Here is a 26,601-nt window from a genome sequence, read left to right on the forward strand (position 1 = left end):
TTAAAGCACAAGTACTATGCTTATGCTTTGGGCTTTAGAGTTTTGGTCCAGCCTTGCTACTGGCTAGTCCCTTTGCACATTCCCTCTTCAACCTGGAGCCTAGAAAGTTTACAACCTATTAGGTCACTGTTTTTGAATTTTTGTTTTTTTGGGGGGTGTTTTTTTTGTGTGTGGTACACGGGCCTCTCACTGTTGTGGCCTCTCCCGTTGCGGAGCACAGGCTCCGGACGCGTAGGCTCAGCGGCCATGGCTCACGGGCCCAGCCGCTCCACGGCATGTGGGATCCTCCCGGACCGGGGCACGAACCCATGTCCCCTGCATTGGCAGGCGGACTCTCAACCACTGCGCCACCAGGGAAGCCCTTAGGTCACTGTTAATTGCCACCCAGACTACCGGCATCTATTCACAGGGACATTGGATTATTCCTCTAGAAGCTGATGGATTTCACATGGGTTGGGAAGACCTCAGCCAAGATCCAATTCTCAATATACGCCAATCAGCCGTATTGAAGAATTGAAGGCATTTGCTGTCAGATTGGAGGGAGAGCCTGTCTGCCGATGATCCACAGGAGGGTGGCCACTGCGAGGAGGAGTTCGTCATGAGTCGAGTTTGCATCATGGCCTGTGGGTTTCTCTGTGACTCTGGAGCCATTATTATTTAGGACAGCAAAGGCAGCACAAAAATGCTTCTCTTTGAAAGCTATGTTGCCTCTGGGCTTCGACTTCTGAACGAAATGAAGGGGCATCACCACACCAGGTCTCCTGAGGCCTGGAGGTTGTTTCCTAAGAGTGGCAAATTACTCATTGATATTTTTTCTCCGGAGTGTCTCTCTCTTTTTCTTTCCACTAACACTCTTGCCTTCTGTGAGCATGCCCTGCTTGTAACACACACACAGCATACACTGCATCGAGCATGAGAGAGAACTGGAAAGTCAGGTAGGAAATGGGCAAACCACTTTTCTGCTTTGTAAACCAATCCCTGGGCCAGCATTTAGCTTACTCAAAGGGTGTATTCTTCCATTTGGATGAATACTTATTCAGAAGGGAAAAACCTAGCTCTGTTCAAAAAAATAAAAAAGATTTGGAGCCTCCATTCATCTGTCAAATCAAACATATGAATGTAGATTCATTCATCTTGTTGTCCATCGCTTTCACGGTTCTCTTCCACTTCAATTATGTGTGTTTTCTCAAAGAGTGGGATTCTTAAACCTAAATAATACTACTCCCACTGGTGCACAAGCACACCCTGCTTCCTGCTTTGAGATCTACCTTAATGAACTCATTAGTTTCCTTGATTAGAGCCAGTTGGCCAGAATGAAGCTTCCAAATAAGGATCAATAGCTGAAGCAAAAAAAAAACAAAAAACAAACCTTCTTTCATGACCTTCAGCTTTGTTGGTTATCACACTCAGCCCTATTATCAATGCCTCAGTAGCCAAAAGAACAAGGAACTGACAGAATAGTAATGATTAGTGCACAACCATCACTAACATTGGAAAAGAAGCTGAAAAGCTAAAATCTAAGTCTTCCCCAAATGCTTCCTTTTTGTATGCTAAGAGTAGCACCCACGATTTGACCCTCCTCTCTCCCTCTGTAACATGCCATATGGCAGGAAACTAGGCAGTTTTAAGTTTTCCCCTGCCTTATACTTAGCAACATATTACTTGATAATGAGGCCCCACTAGAGTTTGGCCTCTCTGCCAAGGTCCCTCACAGCTCTAACAGAAAAATCCAGTGAAATGAGATGAACAGAAATCCAGGCAGTTTAGTACAAGAAGTGAATAAGAACTCCATAGGACTCATCTTGAAACTCGGCAAATGGGAATTATTCTGGGAAGAGTTTGCCTTCTGAGACACCTCATTTCTTCCTCTGCTACATCCTTTGTTGGAAAATGACCTTTAAGATCTCTTCCAACCTGAGGTTCTGTGAACCAACAGTAAATTGGTAATGGAAAGTTTGGAGCTGCCAAGGGGGAAAACTGCCCCTAGAAATTTCACTGCCCAGTAGGGGAGTCAGTAAACTTATGGGGATTCTAATCACTTTTCTAGTATATCAAATTCAGAATCGGCAGTGGAAATTTGTCAAATTTAATAATGATAATAATAATAAATGGTAGTTATTACTACTGTTTATTAAGAACTAGCTCTATACCAGGCACTAAGCCAAACACATTTCAGGCCTTAATCTCATTCACAGAACATCAGAGCTGAAAGAGACCTTAGGTATCATAGACTCTAACTTCTTTATTTAATAGAAAAGAAAATGGAGGCCAATACTCTGTAATAACCTATATGGGAAAAGAATCTGAAAAAGAATAGATATATGAATATGTAGAACTGAATCACTTTGCTGTACACCTGAAACTAATACAACATTGAAAATCAACTATACTCCAACAATAAAATTAAAAAAAAAATACATTGGCGTTCATGTTAAAAAAAAAAACTAATTTGGAAGACATTAATCCTATCATGGAAAAAATAAGTTAAGAAATGGATGAATAATAGAAATAGAACGAAGGAAGGAACTATACAGAAAGAAAGTAGATCAATGATAGACAGTTCTGGGGATTAACTGCAAGAGAATACATTTAAGGCAAAGAAAGCAATCTATATCTTGATTGTAGTGGTGGCTATATTTGTCAAAACTTGTCAAATTATAAAATGAATGCTTTTACATAAATTATACATCAATAAAGTTGATTTTTTAGAAAAAAAACAAAAAAAAAAACGAAGGAAGGGATACATGGACCAAAGATAATAGTGTGCTATGAACCTAGGATTAACATTAATCTAATTTGCAAACTTGGGTTAATAAATTCAATGGGTTAATAAATTCAATCAGGAGAATGGACACCTGACTTAACATTTCAGATTCTTTAGATGTTTAACTACCACCATCTAAAAATATGACCCATGACACATATGGGTCATGGAAACAAGTTAATTCAGGGCTTGATATTACCTTTCTGTATAATATTTAAATAATGGGACACTAATAGGTGACTAACATCTTGCAGATTTTGGGAGGCTTTTGCTCCTTCTTTGACCTGCTTGAAGTTGTCTAAGATTGGCATAATTGGCCCTCACCTGTGGACATTTAAATCCTACAAAGACAAGCGGGGTCTCAGAAAGCTTTCCAGTTGGAAGCAAAGTGTAACGGTTGTGGGTGACTTCCTTCAGATATACATATGAAAGAAGTGACACCAACTCTGTCACCTTCTAGCTTCTATCCCTCATCCCAGAGCAGTATACCCATCAGGATGGACATGGTGGATGGATGTGATGTTCCCCTCTCCCTAAGTTAGACTCTAATTCAGGAAAAAGCAGGTTGAGAGGGGTGGGGAAAAAAATCAAAGCAATAGGCTTGGGTCTTGGACCTTTACCCACCAAAAGGAATGAATCCTATGACAATGGCAGCAGCCTTCCCCCAAGAGTCAAGACTTGGTCTTTTTGTAATGCCTCTGGGCCCTTTCCTCCAAGATGTTTTATTGGCTCTTTTACTCTTAAACCTCTCAGAGAATCAGGGGTTACTTGGATTAAGTTGAATGGATCCTTGGAATTAAAACATTTTTTGAGTTCAGGCTGTGTAGCTCTAATTCAATAATGCCAAATGATATACTGTAATTCAAAACACATCTGCTATGACGTTTACTTGTTTATCTGAAGCAAGATAAATTATGACAAAATTATTTCGCAAATACCTTGTATGAGGACATCCTTTACACTTGCTACATTTCACCATTTCCAGAAACTGTATACCTAGATCACTCATCATATGTCATGTGCATGACATAACTTCATTCTTCCCAGGGTGTATTCTGGATGTAGTTATTACGCAACAATTGTAAAGCTTCTGCTCCCTACCAACCTTCCCTAAACCTACTTCAGATTTTAGGAATGCATGAAAAAAGGACAATTTTTTGTCACCCTTAACATTTAGATGCATGGTAAATAAAGGTATTTATCAGTAAGATACTCCAGAGCTGAACCTCATTGCAGTAGTTTGCCTGGAAAGAAAGGAGTTCAGCTTACACTTAATGCCAGTAAGCATCTACTATTCTTTACTGTTCCATATAGAATGGCGGCAAAGTTCTATTTTCAAAAAGGTTACCCCATACTTACAAATAATTCATTGATAAAATTTTATTTGTCTAAAGGCAGTGGAAATACAATTCAACAGGACGCCTCTTCAGGGCTTTCCAAGTTTAAAAAAGTGTAAGATTTCCCTGGCTTTTTATTTACAAGTTTCCTGCGATGGCTCAAAACCAGATCCTGCATTAAAAAAAACTATGATTTGGATGCTGGCAGTGCTACACTTTTAAGTCCTATGACTTAGCTGGCTCCCCCAGAGTGTCAAGAACTGAGTCCACTAAATCACTGGAGACCCTGAGGCAGGTTTCTCTCTTCAATTTTCTCCAAATATGAGCAGGGAAACTAGATTCATAGATGTGCTAAATAAGACTGTAATATAAATAGGCTGTATAAATGCTAAATATTGCCTTCTGTGAGTGAAGATGAGACCAAGTTTTATGAAAATACTGTGCATCACAATTAGAGTTTGGGTGAGGAAGACATTTCTCTAGTACTGCTGTTCATTTATTTAAAAAATAGAGTATTGTTTTGAGATCTGGCAGCATATTGAACTGTGAGAGGTGAGCATAGAGTGAATCCTGTAGGAAAGAACAGGCAATATATTTGGTATCATTAATCCTTTCTTATGCTAGTCTTTGTCATACGTATTGTGCGTGTGTCCATACAGATACAAGCTGGCAAATTCATAGGATATTTGCATGTTGACATTTTGGCAGCAAAATGAAAAATGAAAAGATTTTGCGGAAAATGTCAGCAATGCAAAACTTAGTGACATTCTATAAAACTGAGCTAAGCATTACTAGGAAAAAAAAATCTTAAGGGATGGTGGAAGTTAAGATTTCTAGGCTCGGACTTCCCTGGTGGCGCAGTGGTTAAGAATCCGCCTGCCAGGGCAGGGGACATGGGTTCAAGCCCTGGTCCGGGAAGATCCCACATGCCGCGGAGCAACTAAGCCCATGCACTACAACTACTGAGCCTGCGCTCTAGAGCCCGTGAGCCACAACTACTGAAGCCCGTGTGCCTAGTGCCTGTGCTCCGCAACAAGAGAAGCCACAGCAGTGCGAAGCCCGCGCACCACAACGAAGAGTAGCGCCCACCCCCCGCTCGCCGCAACTAGAGAAAAGCCCGTGCGCAATGAAGACCCGACGCAGCTAAAAATAAATTAATTAATTAATTAAAAAAAAAGATTTCTAGGCTCAAAGGAGCTGGGTGCTAGATGTTAGATGAAAACTTACAGGCAAAAAGCTGATCACCTAAAGGTCAGCGAAATATTCAAGGCCACACCACTGACTAGATGAAAGAATTGGATGCACATGGAATTGATTTTGCATTTAATAATCTGGACACTTTGGAAAACACTTTTTCTACCCAACTGTGTTGTTCGGGGGTGAGCTCTGGGTTTGGCAGATGGAGTCTCATGATTTGAGAGGTGTGAACTTCCAGAAGTGGTTCAGTTATGTGTGGAAACTAATGACTCTGAAACAAATGATCTAATCAATATTCTATTATCCAATAGCCCTTTGACTTACATTGGGCCTGGAATGCTGCAATTTCTCCTGTGTTAGTCATGCCTTCTGTATGTTTAATGATAAACTCTGCCAAATGGAGTCTAGGCAGGAACAGGCCTTTTCCGTTCTACAAATTCAAAGTGAAATTCCCTGAAAGCAACCGGATCAAAGGAAAAGAGGAAATTGGCAAATCTCTATAGCCAGGGTGAAAGTCAGCCCTGTCACACTGATTGGACAAATAATAACTCTGAGTGATCTTGAGGACTATTATTGATAGAGCATTGACAGAGCATTTCTTTAGACTTTTCAAGGTACTTTCAGGTTATTATAATATTTACTCCTCAGAGTGACACGCCAAATAAGTGGAGACATCGTCATTATTTTAACACTGTCACAGCCATCACAGTCACTTTACAGATATGGAAAGAGGGTGCTGAAATGATGTTTGCAGCTGCACACAGCTACGGAGTGATGGGACTTGGCCTGGAAGTCAGGTTTTCTGAATCCTGTATTTGTGCTAATTCCACTATCCCAGAGTTACAACAAAGTCTCTACAAAGATAAGCCCTCTAAAATATATACTTCTGTCCTATTCCTGTGCCTTTACCAGTCACTCATTGTGGAAAGTTTTTGTGCTGTTAGCTGGGGAGGAGAGACTGGAGAATTCACAGCTAAGGGCCTTCCTTCAGGGGTTCCTGAGTCTGTCATCAAGTAGCAGTTACCCCTCTCCTCATCTTTCTTCACCTCAAAGTCCAGTCATTTCTCAGCTCTGTCCCCAGATGGATATCCAAATCAACACCACTCCAAAAGTTTCTAGGAAGAAAGCAGACGTGGGATTCATTGTGTCTAAAATGCTTTTTCTCCTTTCTGACTGAATTCAGAGGTTTTCTTTTCATTTGCTAAGTTTCCAGGTCCTGCAAACTATGGATGTGATTAATTGCAATGTGCCCATATGATGAAACTCCACTAGTTTTAGGAGAAGCAATTGTGAAGTCTTGTTGGAAATCATTATAATGGACACTCTCATAAAGAATGGTTTTAAGGTTCTCAGTTACATGCTTATTTTATAGGTGACCCAATTATCAGAGCTGTTCTTACTTGATGGCCAAAGGTGCATTTTTAAAATTGGACCTTTTCCTTATATCAATTATACCTCGATAGAGCTATTTTTAAAACTGTATTCTCCCAACACACACATGCCTTGCATAATTATCAGTAGAACTTTGAGAACAACAGAAAAAGGTTCACACAAAAGTATATGGGTAAGTAACAGATGCCACAAGTAAGATTCATCACAGGTGAGGCAGCATCAACTGAATCTCCTTCCCTTTATAGCAAATTTAATTCCTTCACCCTATTATCCCCATTTTTCTTCCCATATCTCCCTTGTTCCAAGTTTCCTATCAATTTGTCTATTCATCACATGTTGTCCTCCATCACCCTGATCTTCATAAATAATAATAAATGAGAAAATAGTTCAAACAATTTGAAAAAAGGAAATATATAATAATATTTCCACTGCTGAAACATAGCTACTTTCATATTTATGTACTCTCTCCTAGTATTGGTATGAAATCAACTATACCTTTACTAAGTTATAAACACAACACATATACACTTTTATATTCTGCATTTCTTATATAATGTATACTATAAATATGTCTCTGTGGTCTTTGTAATTATCATTTTAATGATCATACTCCATTGGGTTGATGTATCATAATTTACTAAACTCTACTAGGACATTTAAATTGTTTCCAATTTTTCATTGTTGTAAATAATACTGCAGAGAGTATCTTCATGAATAAAGGCTGTGTGTGTTGTAGATTTTTTTCCTTAGATGAATTAACATCTTTTGGGTCTCTCATGCTCCAAAAACTAGAGAATGGTTTGCAGTCTCAAACTTTAGAGGGACCAGGTATGTAATTTAAACAAGAGAAGTGGGTCAGTAAATACGGTGAATGAATCAGCTCTTATCTCAACTCTGACAGCATTCCCCCAATCTATTTCTCTGACTACCAGTATTGCTGCATCCATCCATCCATCCATCCTTCAGTCAGTCAATACTAGTATTAAAGAAAACAGGCCCAAAATGGAGCTGCTTATGCTAAGACCCACATCAACAAACTGAGACTTCAGTTAATTACAGTTTTGACTCTCCCAGAAATGGACTCTTAAAGCAGCCAATCAGGAATCACCTGATCAGCAGTTAGGCAATCGCCTGATAAACCCCTGCCATCCCCTAAAGGGAAAGTAACCTTGCAAGAACCAATCTGCTTTTTTCTGTCTAGTGTAACTTCCTTGTTCTTGCTTCTTTCTGCCTATAAATGTCTTCCATTTTGTACAGCTCCTCAGAGCTCCTTTTAACCTGCTACATTGGATGCTTCCTAATTCATGAATTGTTGAATAAAGCCAACAAGATCTTTAAAATTTACTCAGTTGAATTTTGATTTATTAACCCTGGACTAAGTGCTATGTTCAATGACTAATACAGAAGTCACAGTTTCATAAAGTTAAGCCATTTGTTGAAACATTTGAATTGTTATATTATTATTTAATTTGTCTAATTTTCAATGCTAAGTGCTGACACTAAGAAAGAAGGTGAGGGGGTGAAGATACTGCTGGAGTGGTCCAGGCAATTTCATGGAGAAAACAGAGCTCGAGATAAATTTTAAAAGATAGGTTGGGGGTTGAGTTTGAATAGAATGAAAATATCATACGATTTTCATATTTGGTATACTTCTCAGTGCCAAATCTCAGGGAGGTTAAGATTTTAAGAATTTTTTTTTTCATAATTTTAACCAAAGTTCTCTAACTCACAAGGAATTCCTCTTCAACCAATGAGAATCTTTATGACTCTCTGTTTCCCCTTAAGATTAAAAGTCAATTTCTGAGCAAAGTATGAGGATTTGAGCTCTTGATTGGATTAGGGGAAAGTGCTCTCTGAGACATTCAAAATCCATTCAAAATAATCTCCTAGTCTCCAACAAGGCCAAGGCAGGCAAGTGGAATACCATTAACCTTCCCTGTAAAGGTTGCCAGTCTGCCAACAGGATTCCCCAAATGCAGCTTTACGCTGCTCCAGTAACCAGAGCACAGAGGTTTGTTTCCAGTAAGTTCAAGCAACCTGAAGGATGCTTTGATGGGTCTATAAAGTAATTTAAAATTTACTTGAAACTCTGCAATCTAATCAATAACACCAAAGGCCTTACTCAAGTGAAACAATCAACAAAAATCACCAATTTCCTGTTCTAACAAAGAAAGAATGGCCATTTCCCCTCTCCCTTCAGGTCTCATTCATGCAGGTTTTCTCTTTAAATAGCAGATGCATTAAGGGTTTCAAGTATTTTCTTTAAAAATGTTCACTTCTTTCCTTTCACTCTTCCCTCCTTTTCTGCTTAAAGTCTAATACATCTTGTCTGCAATTTTAATTATTTAATTTCTTCACTGCATTAGTTAAAGAAAAGACAGTTTTGAGGATGCAGTATGCATGAAAGAAGTATGACTCCATGTAAAAATTGAAGAAAATTGTGTTAACACCGCACCGCAGCAGATTTAGTACAGAATATTTCGCAAACTCTATCTTTTTCCTTAGTGTATCCTCTTGTAAATATGGACTAAATGACCATTTTGCTTACTGTGTCAGATAAATACCAATGAAGAAAAGACCTTCAGGAGCTTGAAGAAAGGAGATGTAAGTAAAGGTAGGTCACTCTATTCTGTAAAAAACATTTAGAAATGGGTCAAGATAAAAACAAGACTAGAAATGCTTATCACAGCACTTAACCATAGTTCTCTTTGAATCTTTCTACCAACATAAAAATAAGATGGAATAGCAGTAGCTTTGGAACCAAGTTCAATCTGTAAAAATGTATGGTTAGCTTACAGTTAAGACACGTTCTTCAACCAAAAGTTTAATTTCCTCAAAGTTTGAGATAGCTGAACTTTTTTCAAAATGTCCTTTTTTGATTGGGTGAGTATAAGTTTACTGCAGAAAAAAATTTAAAAAATAAAAATATTCCATAACGTTCCCAAACACCTCTAACCTCTAATCACTATCTGGGCTTTTTAAAAAATCTACTCTCTCTCTTGCTCTCTCTCTATTATACAGTAGGCAAATTATACATATGTGTATATGTATAATGTACACACATACACATATGTAGTTTTTCTCCTAGTATTTCATTTTCATTTATTTTCACTTATATATTTCAAATATATTCTATTTCCCCATTTATTTTTTAAATATGTCTTTTCATGGCTGCAAGAGAGTTATCATACAGATATACTACACACACACACACACACACACACACACACACACACACGTTGTATATACACACATACATAACCATTATTCCATTGTGGACAATATAGGTCATTTCCAATTTGGAGGGAGTATATGACAGATAACTGTATTGACATCTGTATAGAGGCACATCTTCTTGGTTCAATGATTTTCACAGAGCAAGCTTTGCAGTCTCAAAATGACCTACGACATAGCCTGATTTTACATGGAAGTCATAAAATATCAAAATCTATAAAGAAGCTATGCTGTGTGGTGTCAACACTGCAGGCGACCTGGGTTTAAACACCAGATTTACCACTTGTATGATCTTGGGAAAATTCCTTAAAACTTTTCTGTTTCTATCTTTATCTGTAAAATGGGTATACTTCTAGGACCTACTTCATAAATCTGTAGTGAAGATTAAATACAATAATTTATGAAAAGGGATTTAATATGTGACTTCACATAGTAGTTTCTTAATAAGAACTAGCAGTGAATATCATAAATGGTCTATGAAATACATATACCAAAATATCTCTGAATACCATCAAGTGGTATTTCAATTTCTCCCTGCAAATATTTTAACAGTTTTTCAATGGCGCACAAGTGAGAAAAGAACAGTTCAACCTTCAGAGAGTCTATCTCGTTGATTTTGTTAGCATACCAGCTATCATTTGCCGTTACACTGCAAATACTCAAATCCAAAAGACCCATGGATAACACACAGAGATCGCAGTACTGATTCACCCTCTGTAGATGATGCCTTCTGATTCACCCAGATCCACATATGTCACCTCCATGCTATACCTAAGTTTTCTAGGTGGGCTAGGGGATCCAAGGTAAAAATGCTGGTACAGGCTGTCAAAGAGGTCATAGATGAGCAGACCTGCCCTCTGTGACTACATTCATTCTGGAAGTTCTTTCTAGAATAAGAATGTGACTGTGACCAAGTGTCCGAGTGATGCTAAATGGCCTCCGTGGGAAAGCTGATTGGATAGAGCAATTTCAACGATGGGCAGATAGGCACTTATACTGCAGAGGTGAGGAGTTTCATACGGTTTTTCCCACTGCCTGGAACATCCTTCAACCTCCACGTCATCCTTCGGTGATGAATCTTCAAAAATTCACTCAAGAAATTGGCAAAGAGCCTTCCCATATCTTGTACCTCTCTTGCCCACAACAATCACAAACTGCATTGTAGCCAACTTCATGTGTTTCTTTTCCTGCCTCCCCCTCCAAATACCTACTTACTTACACACACACACACACACACACACCCCTACATATACATCACACACCAAGAACTTAAAACTCCTGAAGGCAAATACCATTTCCAATTCTATTTTCAATTCTAAGTAACAAGCATGTATTAGATGCCCAATATCTGTCTGCCAAATGAATAATTCCAGTCTTCCATTTCTGATCTAGACTTATGGCTCACATCAGTTCCAGGATACGTACTGATAAATTAGTAATATTAACAGGGATTAAAGAGCATGTCTCTTCTGAGGTATTTGTGAATGGAATGATATAGCTGGGATATGCCTACAAACAATCCAGGTTTTGTTTTTTGGGTGGTGGGGAGAAGGGGTGATGGCAGAAATGATAGGTATTGATGAAAAAAATTGGCCGTAATATTGATAACTGTTGAAGCTAGATGATAAATAAGGAGGAATCAAATATGCCATTCTCTCTACATTTCTTTTTGAAAATTTCCATTTCTATATTTGAAAATTCTCATAGCACAAAATAAATTTATATACACACAAAACCACAAGACACAACACATAAAAGCACATCCTGGGAAGAGTGACTTTATAATGCCAGTATCTTAGAGAAGGGGATCATTGATGGAATTTTAGATTTTACAGCACTTGACTATTATGTTTCAGGGGATATGACTTGAATGAGGCTCATGAATAGTTTGTTCTGCTCTGAAAGGCAACTACCACTGTACTTTGGCACAAACTGGTGGGACTACAAGAGCTAGGTAGATAAAAGTCTCCTTTATACAAGGACCCAAAGGCAGACATTGAACCAAAAATAAGAAGAAAGAGAAACAAACCACGAGCTAGAGAAAGAAAAAGATACAAACTCTAAGCTTCAAACATTTAAAATCTAGCCAATAAAACCCATCCACAAAGTCTTGGGAGGTGGCACCATGACTGAGGTGGTGGTGTATGTGTTTATGTTGGCCATTTCATTCCCCTAAATGTGCTTGACATCTCTAATTAATCCCTTTGGAGCAGTGGTGGCTGGAATTCTCAACTCACAGCTTTGCCCCATGCCAGCCAAACGTAATCCTGAGATGCTGCATGTACATGGTAAGGGACATTATCACCCTTCAGATTTAAGAATAACGGTCTGATCTAAATATAGAGGTACCAACCCTGGCTGCACATTGAAATCAATTCAATTAGAGTAGGAATTGGGTACTGACATTCTTAAAAGTTGCACCAGATGATTCTAGTGTGTTAGACAAATACCCTCAAAGCTAAAAGACAGCAGCCCCAGGACATAAATGGTATGGAGGAGTAAGAAAAGGAAATTCTGCAATTGGTCACTGAAGTGGCTGCTATGGTGTGGTACCCAGATATTTCCCCTCCACCCTTTCAAGACAAAGGCTCTTGGTCCCTAAGTGTCCTTTCTAAGATTGTTGGCTGCTGTAGGCTCTCTTCATACCTGATTCCCACCTGGGAATTGCCTCAATCCAAGGAAGCGCCTCATCCAAACTTGCACCCCTCCCCAGGAGCAGTCCCTATCCAATGACTGCACAGGTAAAAAAAGCATGGTCCCCTAGCTTCAACCCGGGACATCTCTGAAGGTCATCCCTACTTCAGAGCTCCCCGTGGGATCTGCTGAGTGTCGCAGATCAATTCTCCCTCTACCCAATCCTTCCTGGAAAGACCTCTGCATCCCAATCCTTCCCAGCTTCCTTACAGGTAGAGTTCTGCGTCGTGCTTCCCAGTAAACCCTCTCCCTGGAAATCTCCAATTCAGAGGCAATTTCCCAGGGTGTCCGCCCAAGATAGCATTGGAGGCTTACTGGAATGCTGCTCAGCCTTCGTACTTACCCATCTGCATCAAGCGGGGACATGAAATCTTGGTATTTGCTTTGCTAAGAGTGATTATTTATAAAATCAATTCAGAACTGGACTAGAGCTGCTTTTCCAAAAGTCTCATCATTTCTACTAGTCATAATAGATGGGAAACTCGAGGCTATGATCCAAAATTAATATATCCAAAATATAACTGTGAGAAACATTTATCTATGTGCTACGAGTCATTCAAAGTAATCATGAACAACTGTATTATTTTTCTCAGATGTCACCAGAAACATTGTGTGATCTGGGTACTTTTTGGACTGTTCAGTTTCCTCTCCCCACAGTAGGCATCCCTCCAGGCTCTCTGATGCTGCTTTGTTCTTCTTCCAAATGCCCTCACTTCCTGTTTTTTTTTTTTTTTTGCTCATGGTCAATACAGGCAAAGACTGATGTATGTTTTTAATGGGAAGGTTTGTTAGGAATAGATCTTTTGGTTTATGGAAACCCATTGGGTTATTCATAGGAGATAGCAGAGGCTGAGTGTGTAGATCTGCTGGACTTGGGCCTTATTCTAAGCAGAAACTCTCTAATTTGTAGATTTGAGGTTCTGTGATAAACTTAGAGATAAGATACATGGGCAGGATAAGAAGTGTATTTGGCAATCCAAGAATGAATGTCTTTCTACTCGCTGGTGACTAAGTTCGACATGGACTGGAGCACAGTTTATTAGGCTGCGCCAGCGGTAGCTCTCCTCACAAGCTTACGAGATCAAGGGCTTATGATTTTCTTCACTTTGATAAGCAACTTTCAAGTCGTACCCAGTTACAGAACAAACAGAACCGTGACTCGTGTTTTGCAATTTGATAACTTAATTTCCTTTAGACCCTTGCTTGTCAATGTGTGGTTTACGAACCAGCCGCACTGACGTCACCTGAGAGCTTGTGAGAAAGGCAGAATTTTAGCCCCTAGAGCTACTGAATTGGATTATGCTTTTTAAGAACACAGTCCTGTATTTCCGGAAGACTGCCAGGTGATATTGATGTGACTGTGGTCCACACAACACATTTTGAGTAGCAAGGCTCTAGAGGGTCCCATCATATTTCTAGTACTTACAATTTTTACTCCTTATAGGAAGCCAGGTTGTTAGTGTGTCCCTCTATATTTCTCAGCGCTGTGTTTGGCCCTACCCATTGCCACAATAAGCCAAAACCTATGAAAGATAATTAGACAGGAAGCAGCATCCAGGCGATGATAGGTGGTGGCTGTCCCCAAAGAGATGAAGAGAGTTCCTGTCTTCTGGGCCAAACTGCTGGCAGGTGTAAGGCACGTAGCTTACAGCCCAGCACTGAGAAATGGTTAATGGTGCCAGAGGGAAAGCTCACCAAGAAGCAGCTTTCCTGTGAAGAACACTGCCTGTTCAGACTGAGGACAGCGTCTCTCTCAGTTCTGTTCAGAGGCAACAGAAAGCAGAGCCTCGAAAAAGGAAATCACACCAGTGAGGGCACTTCTTCCATTACTAAAATATAGAGAAAAAGCCCTTGACCAGAAGACGGGAGACCTGGGTACTGAATCTGGCTCAGTCATCAACTAGATATAAACACTGATAACCTACTTGTCCTCTTTGGGTTTCAGTTCGGCTGTAAAATGAGGGGGTTTCTAAGATCTTACACAGCTCTTTCTCTTTAGCATCTGAAACTCAGATGCTCTAGAATTGGCTGCAAAAACTACTCTTGCCACAAGAGGGAGTTCTCTTTCTGAAATCATAGAAATTCTGTGCGTCGCCTTAATGAAAAGATTTAGGCAAACCAAAACATTTGAGCATCCAGAATTTGTAAACAATTAAAACAGATTAGAAGGCTCATTAAAAATTTTTGTTAACTTAGATTAAATTATGACTAATTCCTTGCTTGAGCAAAGCAAAAAATGGAGACTACTTAGACAGATGGGCGGCAGTCAACAAAAACAAAGACTGAGAATCTACAAATTTAACAAAGGTGAATAGTCCTAACTTTCCTCCTCAGCTTCGTTAAGAATTTGATGCCTGTTCAGTGTTGTTCTCTTTCTTCACAAATTGGCAAATCCTGGGATTGTTCTGGCCCTGTAATAGAATTTTATGTGTCTGTGAATTAAATATGGGACTCAAAGTGTGTAAAGGACAACAAATAATTCTGGCAGGGAGTAGAGTGGCACAGAGGGTGATGGGAGGCACTGTTTATAGGGTTCCAAATATTTGCATGAAAAGTGAAACATTCCATCAAGATTCAACATACCGCCTCCCTAAGAGATGGTTCCAAATACCCTGATGTCGTCAGGTGACATGGGGGCGCTACACTTAGCTGAGGAGCTAAGATTTTCCTCCATTCATCCTGGATCACCCAGACCCCTAGTTCTGTGACTGATCTACCTTGCTTTCTTTCCTCTATTTTGCTGTGTTGTTAAAGAGAGATCTCCAGGCTGAAGTCATTTGACTTGTCTCCAGCAGGTAGAAGACAGAAAATGGGATGTGACATTTTGGCTAGGGCTGGGAGAAGTGGAAGCACTAGATGACTCTTGGGGGGCTTCAAACGGCATCTGTCCTCCTGCCCCTACAGTGGGTGTGTCTCAGAGTGTGTGCCACTTCAGAGCTGGAAGGTCCTCTCAAGCCCATCTAGTCCAATGTTTCCCAAGGCATAGAGAGTCATCCATTCCTAGAAGAGATTATTACTTTAGCTTATGCATTGACATGACGATAACACTGGATCACAGAGGGAGAAATGTTATTCCCTTTTCAGTGCTCAGGCCACTCCTTCTAGTGGTCTCAAGGAGATAGCTCATGCTTATGCTGGAATGTCTCTAAAACCCCTCTCACAGCTGCCAATTTCTCTTCTTTAACAAAAAAGAGAGAAGACCTCAAGAATCAGAGCCTTCAGCAGACAGCATTATCTAGCTAGAACATAATGGTATTGCTTGATTTATTGTATTGATTTTTAGGGCTGAGTTCTATTTCCGGCAATTATACTGGTTTTCCATCCATGGTGACATCAAATTTGCTTTTTATTGCAAAGAATGAGTCAACATGAAGAAAAATATTGTGTATAAGTAATAGTACAGGTGGCACACAGATAAGTCAAAGATTGTGCAGATGGTAGCAGGAAGTAGAGTGACTTGACAATAAACACCCAGCTCTATCTTCTGACTCTGTGATAAATTCTCTCACATGTTGGGTTTCTGGTTCTACGATGGGATTGACTACTAATGACTTGCTTGAGTCAGGCTGACAGAAAAACAAATGTGCCCTAATTTTCTTTCAACTAGTCAAGTTTTTACTTCATTACATACATTAAATAACTCATATTGCTTCTTAGAGACAAACAGGGGAAAGAGGAAACTTCTTCTTGTGCCAAATAATACAGTTCTATGTGAAATCCCATGGCGGCCCACAGGCAAAATCCCATTGATGCCAATGTCGTTTCGAAGAAGTTTCTTTATTTCCATGTCCCTGCAGCTCAGAGTTAATAGTACTTGGTTTACCTAATTACAACAAATTCTTTCCGATAATAATCCTTATAGCTAGTGCTTTCTCTGGCCCTGAACCAGTGACTCAATAAAGCAAAAACTGTTATGTCCTTTAGGCAGGAAATCCTTTCTCTATCACCTCAGATACATTTCATAAATTATAATTTTATTTGTATGTTTATCACCAACCAGTACAATCACATTTCTTGACTTGTGTGATCTCCTTGAAGGCAGGACTCTCTGTGTTGTTCACTGCTGTATTCTCAGTGCTTGGAATAATGCCTGCTCTTCAATAAACATTTGTTGATTAACTTGCAGATTAATTAACTGCACTGGCGGGAACAAGTCTTGATTCCGGGGAATTGCTTGTTTATGTAAAGCCAAATGGAACATCTGCTCTGTGTAGGTGCACATCGCAGAAGCAGCTTTCATCTTCAGGAGGGAGATAAAGAAGATACTAGCAATGCAGGTTATGCTCAGCTTGGGAAATCATGGATTCCAAAAAAGTGCCAGAGGTTATCCATCATATTGAAGAACAGAACCATCCTGGGTGGAAAAATGCCTAGCGATTGTCCAAGGCCATCAGGGAAGTAGATTGGATGGCAACTCATTGTACATTGCCAGGAGCTAAGTGTCCTTCTTGTGAAAGAATACAGAATTTTCAAAGGCTCCTGAGGTTATTATGATTTGGGGTTTGATTTTGTTTTAGCTAAACACTCGATTTGTTTAATGCACTTTGGATTTCACATTGCCAACAAAAATAGTTTACTTTAGTTCAGTGGGAAATACAAAATCAACAGGAAAACTCAGGATCACAGATTGAACTGTTGGTTTAGAAGAGACTGATCCCTCGAATCTCCCCTGTAGTCACAACACTTCGTTTTCTCAACAGGTATTTATTCACGTGTTGGAGAGCATCAGCAATACAGTGGTCCCTGGCCTCAAGGAGTGTAATGACAAGACAATAACTACCATTCATATGTGTCATAGATCCTATAAGAGGAGAAAGTACCTGGTCCTGGCGGAGCATGTGACAGGGGCATGTACCCAGTCTCTATGCGCAGAGTGGGGGCCAGCGGGAGCCTCTGGGATGATGCTAATAACCTAAATATCTTTTAGTACCTAGCCAGTAAAGATGGGTAAAATGTTCCATGAAGAGGGAAGAGTATGCTTCCCTTAAATAGTCTCATCAAGTTTCCACTCTCAGGGTTGCCTTCTGCTTTGCTCTGCATTGTTTTTCTCTGTACAGTCTTGATGTGTCATTACAAGAAAAGGAAAGGTGCCTGCTAGAGACTGAATATTTGTGTCCCTCCCAAATCCGTATGTTGAAGTCCTAATCCTCAGTGCAATGGTATTTGAAGGTGGCGCTTGGGAGGCTAGGCTAGGCTACGAGGGTGGAGTCCTCATGAATGGAATTAGTGCCCTTGTAAGAAGACATGAGAGAGATGATATCTCTCCACCATGAGAGGTTACAGCAAGAAGGCAGCCATCTGCAAACTAGGAAGCAGGCCTTCACTAGACATAGAATCTGCAGGCACCTTGATCTTGGACTTCCCAGCCTCAGAACTATGAGAAAGAAATGTTTACTGTTTAAGCTACCCATTCTATACTATTTGTTATAGAAGACAGTGATGATGAACTTCAGCCCATTACCATGTAAGAATATAACCTGACCTGCTGCTTCTAGTCTAAAAGAGTCATGGTACCTCCTCTGTTATCCCAATAAAACCTTTATAAACCCAGAGTAAAGTCTGACCAGGGACCCTGATGTAGTGCTTGGGCCAGATGACTGGGTCATAAATAGAAAAACTGCAAATACTCCCCTTCTCTAGACAGCATCGTAGTTAATGCTGCTGTCAATTGTTTGCACAGCACAGTGTGATGTTCAGGGTTTAGAGTTCACATACTTTTTAAATGTGGTTCTTATTCTCAGATGAAAAGGGAGAGAAGTCTTTTTGTATCATAGGCTGTCTTTGGACAAAAAATGGGTGGGGGGAGGGGAGAAGACGGAGGTAATAACCAAAATGCCTTCTAAGTTTTCCTAAGAAATTCTCAGAAGATGTCACCCATTCTTCTTTAGGAGAAAGTAGAACAACTGATTTTAATTTTTTAGAAGTATGTTGATTTTTGAATAATTTATAGGAAATTAATTGCTACATGGATTTGTTCTTTTCCTTAGATTAAAAAAATATATTTTGAATAGTTTAAGACTCACTGGATGCTGCAAAAATAGTACAAAGCGTTCCCATATACCCTTTACCCAGCTTCCCCAATGATAATATGTACACAGACACAAAACACTGTCAAAACCAGTTTTCCTTAGATTTTCATACGTAACTTTCTAAAACAGAAAAGTTTTCTCTATTGTACATTTGTTCATTTCTAAATGTACAAATTTCCCAAATAGTTAATGAAGAATCACCCTGTTCCAAATATTCTACCAGGCCAGTGATTGAAAGTTGACTAAGACATAGTTCATTCCCTTAAGGAACTCATTATCTGGTAGGGTAAACAGACCAGGATAGTAAGTTCTAGGACGCAGAAGCATGGTTCTACCAGAGGCCAGAGGAGATCTCCAAAGACTGTGTGACCACAAAGACTCCTCAAAGACAAGCCTGAGTTGACTTGTGAGGGATAGTGATCTTTAATTACACAAAAGGACCAGAGAATATTTGAGGCACAGGAACTGTACATGCTGAGTCCCAGCAATGTAAAACAGGAGGATGCATCCAGGGAACCAAACTAAATCAATCTGGATGGATCAAAGAGCAAAGAGCATGTTTGTTCTTTGGGTAAGAGGAGGAGGGAAGGGAAGAAAAGGACAGCAGATGAGTTACAGCAGGCTGTCAGGGGCCAGATCATGAAAGGCCCTGTTTGCTCAACTACTACCTTTGAAAGTTAACCTGAAACTCAAGATGAGCCATGGATGGGCTTTGAGCCGAGAAGTAATATTATTATATTTGCATTTTAGAAGGATAGCTCTGACAGCATTGTGGAAAATGCAGCGAGAAAGAAATCCAAAGGCAGGGAGATGGGAGTTGGAGATTTGAGAGGAAATTCAGTTTTAGATACATTATACTGAGGTGGAGTTATCCAGTCGGCAAATAGATGTATAATATATGGCTAATAATAGTGATAAAAGAATATTTATTATAGTTTATACCTTCAGTACCTGGTTAGAGCTGCAAACTGGTTTGAGACGAGACAATCAAGCTAAAGTTAGTTCCCATCTCAAACCAGTTCCCATCTTTCAATTCATTTTGTTACTTTGACAACAGTAAGTCTCCACCAAAACACCAACTTGGTGGCGATCACCTTTGTTACCCCACAGTCATGCACATAATAGGGACTCAGTATCTCCTAAATAAGTGCATGACCGCTCTGTTGGTTTCCTAGGCTATTTAAGTTCTTCCAACTTTAATCTCTTTCCCCTCACTAGTTGACTTCCCATCTGTATGACCCCCACCCCCATTTATTTCCTTTTCTTTCTTCTTGTTTATGTGACAACACCCACTTAAGTGGCTTGACAGACAGAGCCTTCCTTATCCAGCAGAAGTCAGAATGGCAGGGGACACTCAGGCACCAAACTTGTCTGCTGAGAGAAGAGAGAGGTAGCATCACCTGGAGGCAAAGCACGCAACCGTCAGCCTACGGATGCCACCGCTACACATCATAGGCAGGAAACCCACATCTCTGGCCTCTGTCTTCTCCATAGAATGGGGACTCAGTGTTTGTCTTTGTTCACCATTTCCAGCTTTACAAAGTTTACGAGATATTACATAATATCTCTACTCCAATAAAGACAGAGCATGACAAAGTAATTTTTGAAACGTGCACTCAAAGAAATTGCGTTAGCATAAAGTTTTTCAACTGAATTTTGGTAAGGATTTTGGCAAATGAAACTCCCTGTGCTGCTGTTATTCAATAATAAGCAAACACACACAGAAAACTTGGCAGCAAATACGAACAATTCATTCCCTCTTCTATTTATTAAACAAATACTCCTTGGGTGCCTGGTGATACAGCAGCAAAATAAAGAGCTTGCTTTCCTGGAACTCATGTTCTAATGCGGTGAGCAGGTGGAGAGACAAACACACCTTGTCAGAGGGTGCTGAGCTCTAAGGGGGTAAAGTGTCTGGAAACACACGCTAGTAGTAGCCACCACCGTTGTCCTCATCCCCATGTTTGCACCACACTTTACAGCTCCCAAATCATTTTCTCATTATTTCATTTTTCACATCAGAGGGAGGGCAGATGTTTTAGTAGAAAGGAAAACAGAAGTCCAGAGGACACAACATCATGTGGGCAGGGGGTCTAGTAGTTAAGCAGAGGTTTTGGCTTCAGAAACACTAATGTCCCGACAAAGATTTAATAAGGAGATAAGTCTTTATCACTTGTGGCTTGAAAAATAGATTGCATTTAAAGTAAAATCCATGCACACCATCAAGCAACTATTTACATTTTTCTAAATTGATAAAAAGGGCATTGTTCACAATGAAAAGGGCTACAGGAATAAACAACAGGTAAGGAAAGGAGCTCAAACATGGTGTCCTCTTGTGAGCCTAGAGGGACACCGCCAAGTACATCCTCAGGGTTGGGATGGGGCCCAGAGAGACCCACAGAGGGACTTCTCATGCTATATCCACAAGCTCCTTCCTTACCTTGGGGAGCTGCCTTAAAAGAGCGGCCATTTGATTCTGAAACTTCTAGATTTGGAAGAGCCTGTATTATCCTTCAGAAAGGGTAAGCGATCAATAAATATACATTAACTAGCTAAAGGGATGATTTTAATGATATAAAAATTATTTTACATTAGAATGCATCCCTATGCTATCTGTATTACTTCTGCACTTATTTACCAGACTTCTGTCAGTAAGAAAGTGTTTCACTAGAGCACAACCTTTTTGTTAATAGAAAGGTACTCCTTTATTTTTGAAAAACAAACAGAGCTTGGTGATTTCGGTAAGCTTCTTGCTACTCACTAGTTTATATATGTGTACAGCTGTTCATTGAGGTAGATAATGCAGCTCCTTGAAAATGCTAACATTGGAGCCTTGCAGGTCCATCTTATTCCATTGGTTTAAGAGGAGAGCAAACAGTTATCGAGTTTTAGGGTGACTACTTCTGACCCCCAAAGTCTGTCTGAAGTCCAGAACCAGATGTGCTATAATACTGATATATTATATTTCCTCCAAATTTAATAAATGCATTTCAACTTGATTCAGATAACACTTTTTGAGGCCCTCTACATGCCAGCCTTGTTGGAAAAGCTGGCTTTGTTTGGAGATGTACTCTTGGAAACTTTTGTGAGGACAGTCCTCAGGATGAGAAAACAAATGGGGATCTTAACACTCAGGCCACCTTTGCTCTTCTTTGGGTCACGTGATATGAGAAGGAGAGTGGCTCCCCAGGTAGCTGTTATACTACTTTGCACTTATGAAATGTGTTTGTTGTTGTTATGTTTTGTACTGATTGAGTTAGTAAAAAATAAACACAGAAGGAAAATTAAATTGGCAATGGGATCTCAGCAAGGGGATGCAAAGGCAATATCTGAGGATTGCTGTTGTCTCTAGAGCAGTGTCAAGGAAGAAGAAAAACTATCTCCTCTGACACATATCTATGCTTATTTTTGTTGTTGCAAATATGATTATAATTATGGCATGTTTCTGTCTTTCCAGACACCTCTCAGGGAGATGACGATGTATTGTGCATGGTTTTAGAGCAGCTGAAGCCATGGTTTAGCAAAATGATTTTCTCAGGGCACTGAGGCCCATGATTGAATGGATGGTAGTGGGGCTGCTGATTTTTGGAAGTTGGCCCTACCCTTCCGGCTGGCATGTTTCAGGGTGGCTGTTATCTGGAGAGACCTATTCATTCGATGAAAGGGTGAGATCATTGGGATGCCCCCACCCTTCCTACACTTACAATGCTGAGACCTTTCCTACCAGTGTCAGATGCCAGAAGCTGGCAAGGGGTGGAGTACACCAACCAAACTGAACCAGGAGACTCGCCTTCTCGAGAAAGCTGATTTCACACTCCATGTCTGACAGCTGAAGACAGTGTGTGGGAGACTGGCTTGGATAAGGAAAATTGCAGACGCACAGAATTTTCAAATAATCCAGAAAGTCAGGGGTCACCTAAGTCGACCAAATGTGTACCAATTTAAAAAAAACTTTAAAATTACATAACCTTTTTTTTTTCCCACCCATACTCAACAATGGAGAAAATAAGATTGTTTTAAGGAAGCCTTAAATGCAATAATCCTGAGCATTATCTGATACAGCCATTTCCCATTTTGGCTCAAATCATATAAGCAAGTGCTTTTCTCAAATTCTAATTCCCAAATCCTGCTTTTTATATGCCTAAAGAGAGAAAAAATAAATTTAAGGTTAGTATTTTTTTCCCCCTGCTCCTATTTAGTGTCAGTGGTTCTTGGTGTATCACTCATGATAGAAGAGTACCTAGTACATAGTAGGTGATCAATACGTGTTTTTGCAGGAATGAGTGAATGAATGAATTAAAGGTTGATGTCTTCTTTGTGCTAGGCATTTGAGGACCATTGAGATTAATCCACTAGAGTTCTTATTTCCAATGAAGCTACAGGTTAAAAGATGAAATACTATATGTAAATAAATTAGAAGCATACAAAGTAGAAAGTAACTTATGTTTACATATATCATGTCATTTAACCTGCACAACAACCAAACAGGTAAATATTATGATTATTCCTATTTTATAGATAAGGCAAAAATCAACCAGGACACCTTTATGAAGGAGAGGCACTTGAAGTAAACTTAAAGGTAAGCAGGATCTGGGTTTTTAGGGATAAAATAAGTGTGAAGAACTGTGAAAGGTTTGAGATTTTCCCTATATGCAAGCTAACAGGTTAACCTGCTCTGGTATAGATGCTGGCAGAATACATGAGACTCTGGGGTCAGAAACAATGAACAGTTTATTATTCACACAGATAGCTTGCTTCTATGCCTGGATATGGGTTCCAGTTATTGGTTCGGTTGCCTATTTCCAGGGTGCCATCTGCAGGTGGCGCCAATGAAGATGCCCAACTTCATTTGCCTTGTTCAGATCTTTTTTTCCTTCACAGTTGTTTCCAAATGAGAAAGACCAGAACAATGAATCTAGTTACATGTCACTCCAGCACTTGGAAGAAAGTATGCTAGCAGAAGTATGTTTCTAGTGGCAAGGAAATTACTTTGGGTTAATTCTAAGCTACTCCAGAAGTGAGTTAAACTCCTAACAACAAAAATTTTAACATTCTCTTTATTAGAGCAAAGGAGAAGAGGAAAGGAGAAAGGGAACATTTTCAAATCCCTGGTGGGGTTTTATGCACATTGAATTATGATACTGTATTAATCTGATACCTTGGGCCACCATAACAAAATACCATAGAATGGGTGACTTAAACAACAGAAATTAATTTTCTTACAGTTCTGGACACTGGAAATAAAAAATCAAGGCACCAGCAGTTTGGTATCTGGTGAGCACTCTCCCCCGTGGGTTGCAGATGGCTGCCTTCTCACTGTCTGCTCACAGGGGCTTTCCTTGGTGCAAATGAACAAAAGGAAAGGGAGGGAAAGAGAGAGGAAGGGAGCGAGCAAGTGAGTGAGAGCGAGACAGCATGCTTTCTGTTATCTTTTCTTATAATGACACTAATCCTATTGGATCTGGGCCCCACCTTTATGACCTCATTTAATGTCAATTACCTCCTAAAGGCTCTGCCTCCAAATACAGTCACCTCAGGGTTAGGGCTTCAACATATGAACTGGGGTGGGGCAGGGGACAAAATTCAGTCTGTAGCAACATCATGTATCCTCAACCAATTCCAGAAAGTCTTGATTTCCATTATACAGATGAGGAAACTGGCTCAGAAGCGTTCAGTGAATTGTGCAAGGTCACGAAACTGATAAGTAGAACAGCTCAGGATGAGACCATTTTCTGGCTTTAAAGCCCATTTGGTTTTTAGCATCATAGGCTTCCTTCCAGTGGTCATTTGCTAATATCTTGTGTATATGGAACACTCACAAGTGTCAGCAACTTTGCCATGGACTTTACAAGGTAAAACTTTCAATCTCTCAACAACAAAAGGAAGGTACAGAGAAGTTAAATGACTTGCCAAATAGCATAGTTAGAAAGTAGAATGGTCGAAAACTTAAATCCAGGGTAATTTTACTCCAATGCACACATTTTTGTTCTGTTCCTCCACTGTGCAATTCTGGGGTTGCTCAATTACTTACTAATCGATATTTTAACTAGAATGTATTATAACCCAATGTAATTCAAACTTTCTGAGACCAAGTTAATTTTATAACGTAAAAAAAAATCCACAAGACACTGATCAGGCTATAGAGTTTTAATATATGTAAAAGGCAATGACATCAAAATCAAATTTATGTTTGGGTTGTGCCTGAAATTCTATGTTAAAGGGAGGTCAAAATGAATTGCAATCATATGGAAGAGATATCAGTTGGTATTGGGGCTGCAGGCCATGAGTTTCAGTACAGTATCTTTCATTTCAAAGTTGTGTCTGGTCCAGTTAAAGTTATGTTTTCCACCCAAAGGTGGCAGCACATGTACTATTGCTTTTTGGTGCGCTTTTGATTGCATTTAACACAATAGTTTTTGAGAGCTTCAAGGGACCTAAAAGATCATCTAGGACAGCCCTGTCATTTTGAGGAAATGAAGCTGAAGCCAAGAGAGATCCTGTGACCTGCTGAACACCCCACAGCTTTTAGAACCACAGCCCAAACTAGAATCCAAGTTACCTGACCTCAGACCTGTCTTCACTATACTAAGCTCTCCTTAGCTTTATAAAACATTCACAGCTGACAGGTGAAGATGAGAGAGTAAACTCAAGTTTGAAAGAGGAAAGGAAGAAAGGACGGAAAGAGGAAGAGAAGAAAGGAAAGAAAGATAGGCATTGGATTCAGGAAAAAACACACTCGATGCAAACTTAAAGTCTTGAAGCATGCTATAACTTCACGGCAACTTCAGAAGCGTAATTCCACTTGCAAAATAGATCTCCTGTTCTAGGGAACACTGTGGAACCCCTTGTTATATACAACACCAGATCTACTTGGGCCAGACATACTGAGTCAGCAATACCTGGGAGCTTGTTAGATATATAGGGGCTTCAGCCCTCTTTCCTCCAAAATTGCTGAATCAGAATCTGCATTTTACAAGATCCCAAAGAGATTCGTAAGCACATTAAAGTTAGAGAAACACTGGTTCAGAGTCTAGCGTGGTTCTCACAGTGGTCACTGGACCAGCAGTGCCAGCATCACCGACTAAATCAGAAACTCTGGGTGGAGCCCAGCAATCTGTTTATTACAGGCCTTCCAGGTGATTCTGATGCATGATAAAGTTTGAAAAGCACTGCTCTGAACTTTCTGACTCCTTTGCCCTCAGAAGTCCTACATCTCTGGTAACTATATCTGCTGGACTTGCTCTAAATTGTTTTTTCTCCAGATGCCATCTCCAGCTCTCTTCCCTTCTGCCTGATTGAGTGGTTTATGGCAGACTTACTCAAATAAATGGCTGGGCTTCTATTTGCTGGCTTAATCATATGTATACACATATAGATCTACATAATTGCTGCTAAGCAACTAGTTTCCTGGTTAAGATACCAGTAGCCATTAACTAGTTAGGGAGAATGACAGTGTCTGAAATGGATCATTCAAACTTGTGGGATTTTCTGAAGAGGAGACTGTGATGAGATTTGTCATCATTTTGTTCTGGCCACAATCTAGTTTCACGTACAGGGATGAATGCACGGGACCTTCTGTATTCCCTTCAGGAACTTATGAAGTGACCAAAAGTCAGAAACCTTCTGTAATAAAATATTGAATTGGGGTGCATTTACAGAAGCACATGAAAGAACACAGCAATACCTACTCTCCCCATAGGAGAATACTGAGATGGAGACACTACTAAGGGAAACAAGGGTCTTCACAACCCTTTGTTCGTTCTGCAAACACTTTTTGCAGTAAAAGGCAGTGCTGTCTCAGACAATGGGGCCCACAAAGATTTAAATGAAGTAAACTCTATCTAAATAAGAGGACCACGGGCCTCCAGCATGGGGAATTTTATGAAGCAGCACTCTTCAAAGCTCAGCCCTGGACATCTTCAAGCACCAGCTTAGTGGTAAAGAAGGAATAAGG

The sequence above is a fragment of the Grampus griseus genome (genome assembly GCF_964374135.1).
Source record: "Grampus griseus genome assembly, chromosome: 6".
Taxonomy (NCBI): domain Eukaryota; kingdom Metazoa; phylum Chordata; class Mammalia; order Artiodactyla; family Delphinidae; genus Grampus; species Grampus griseus.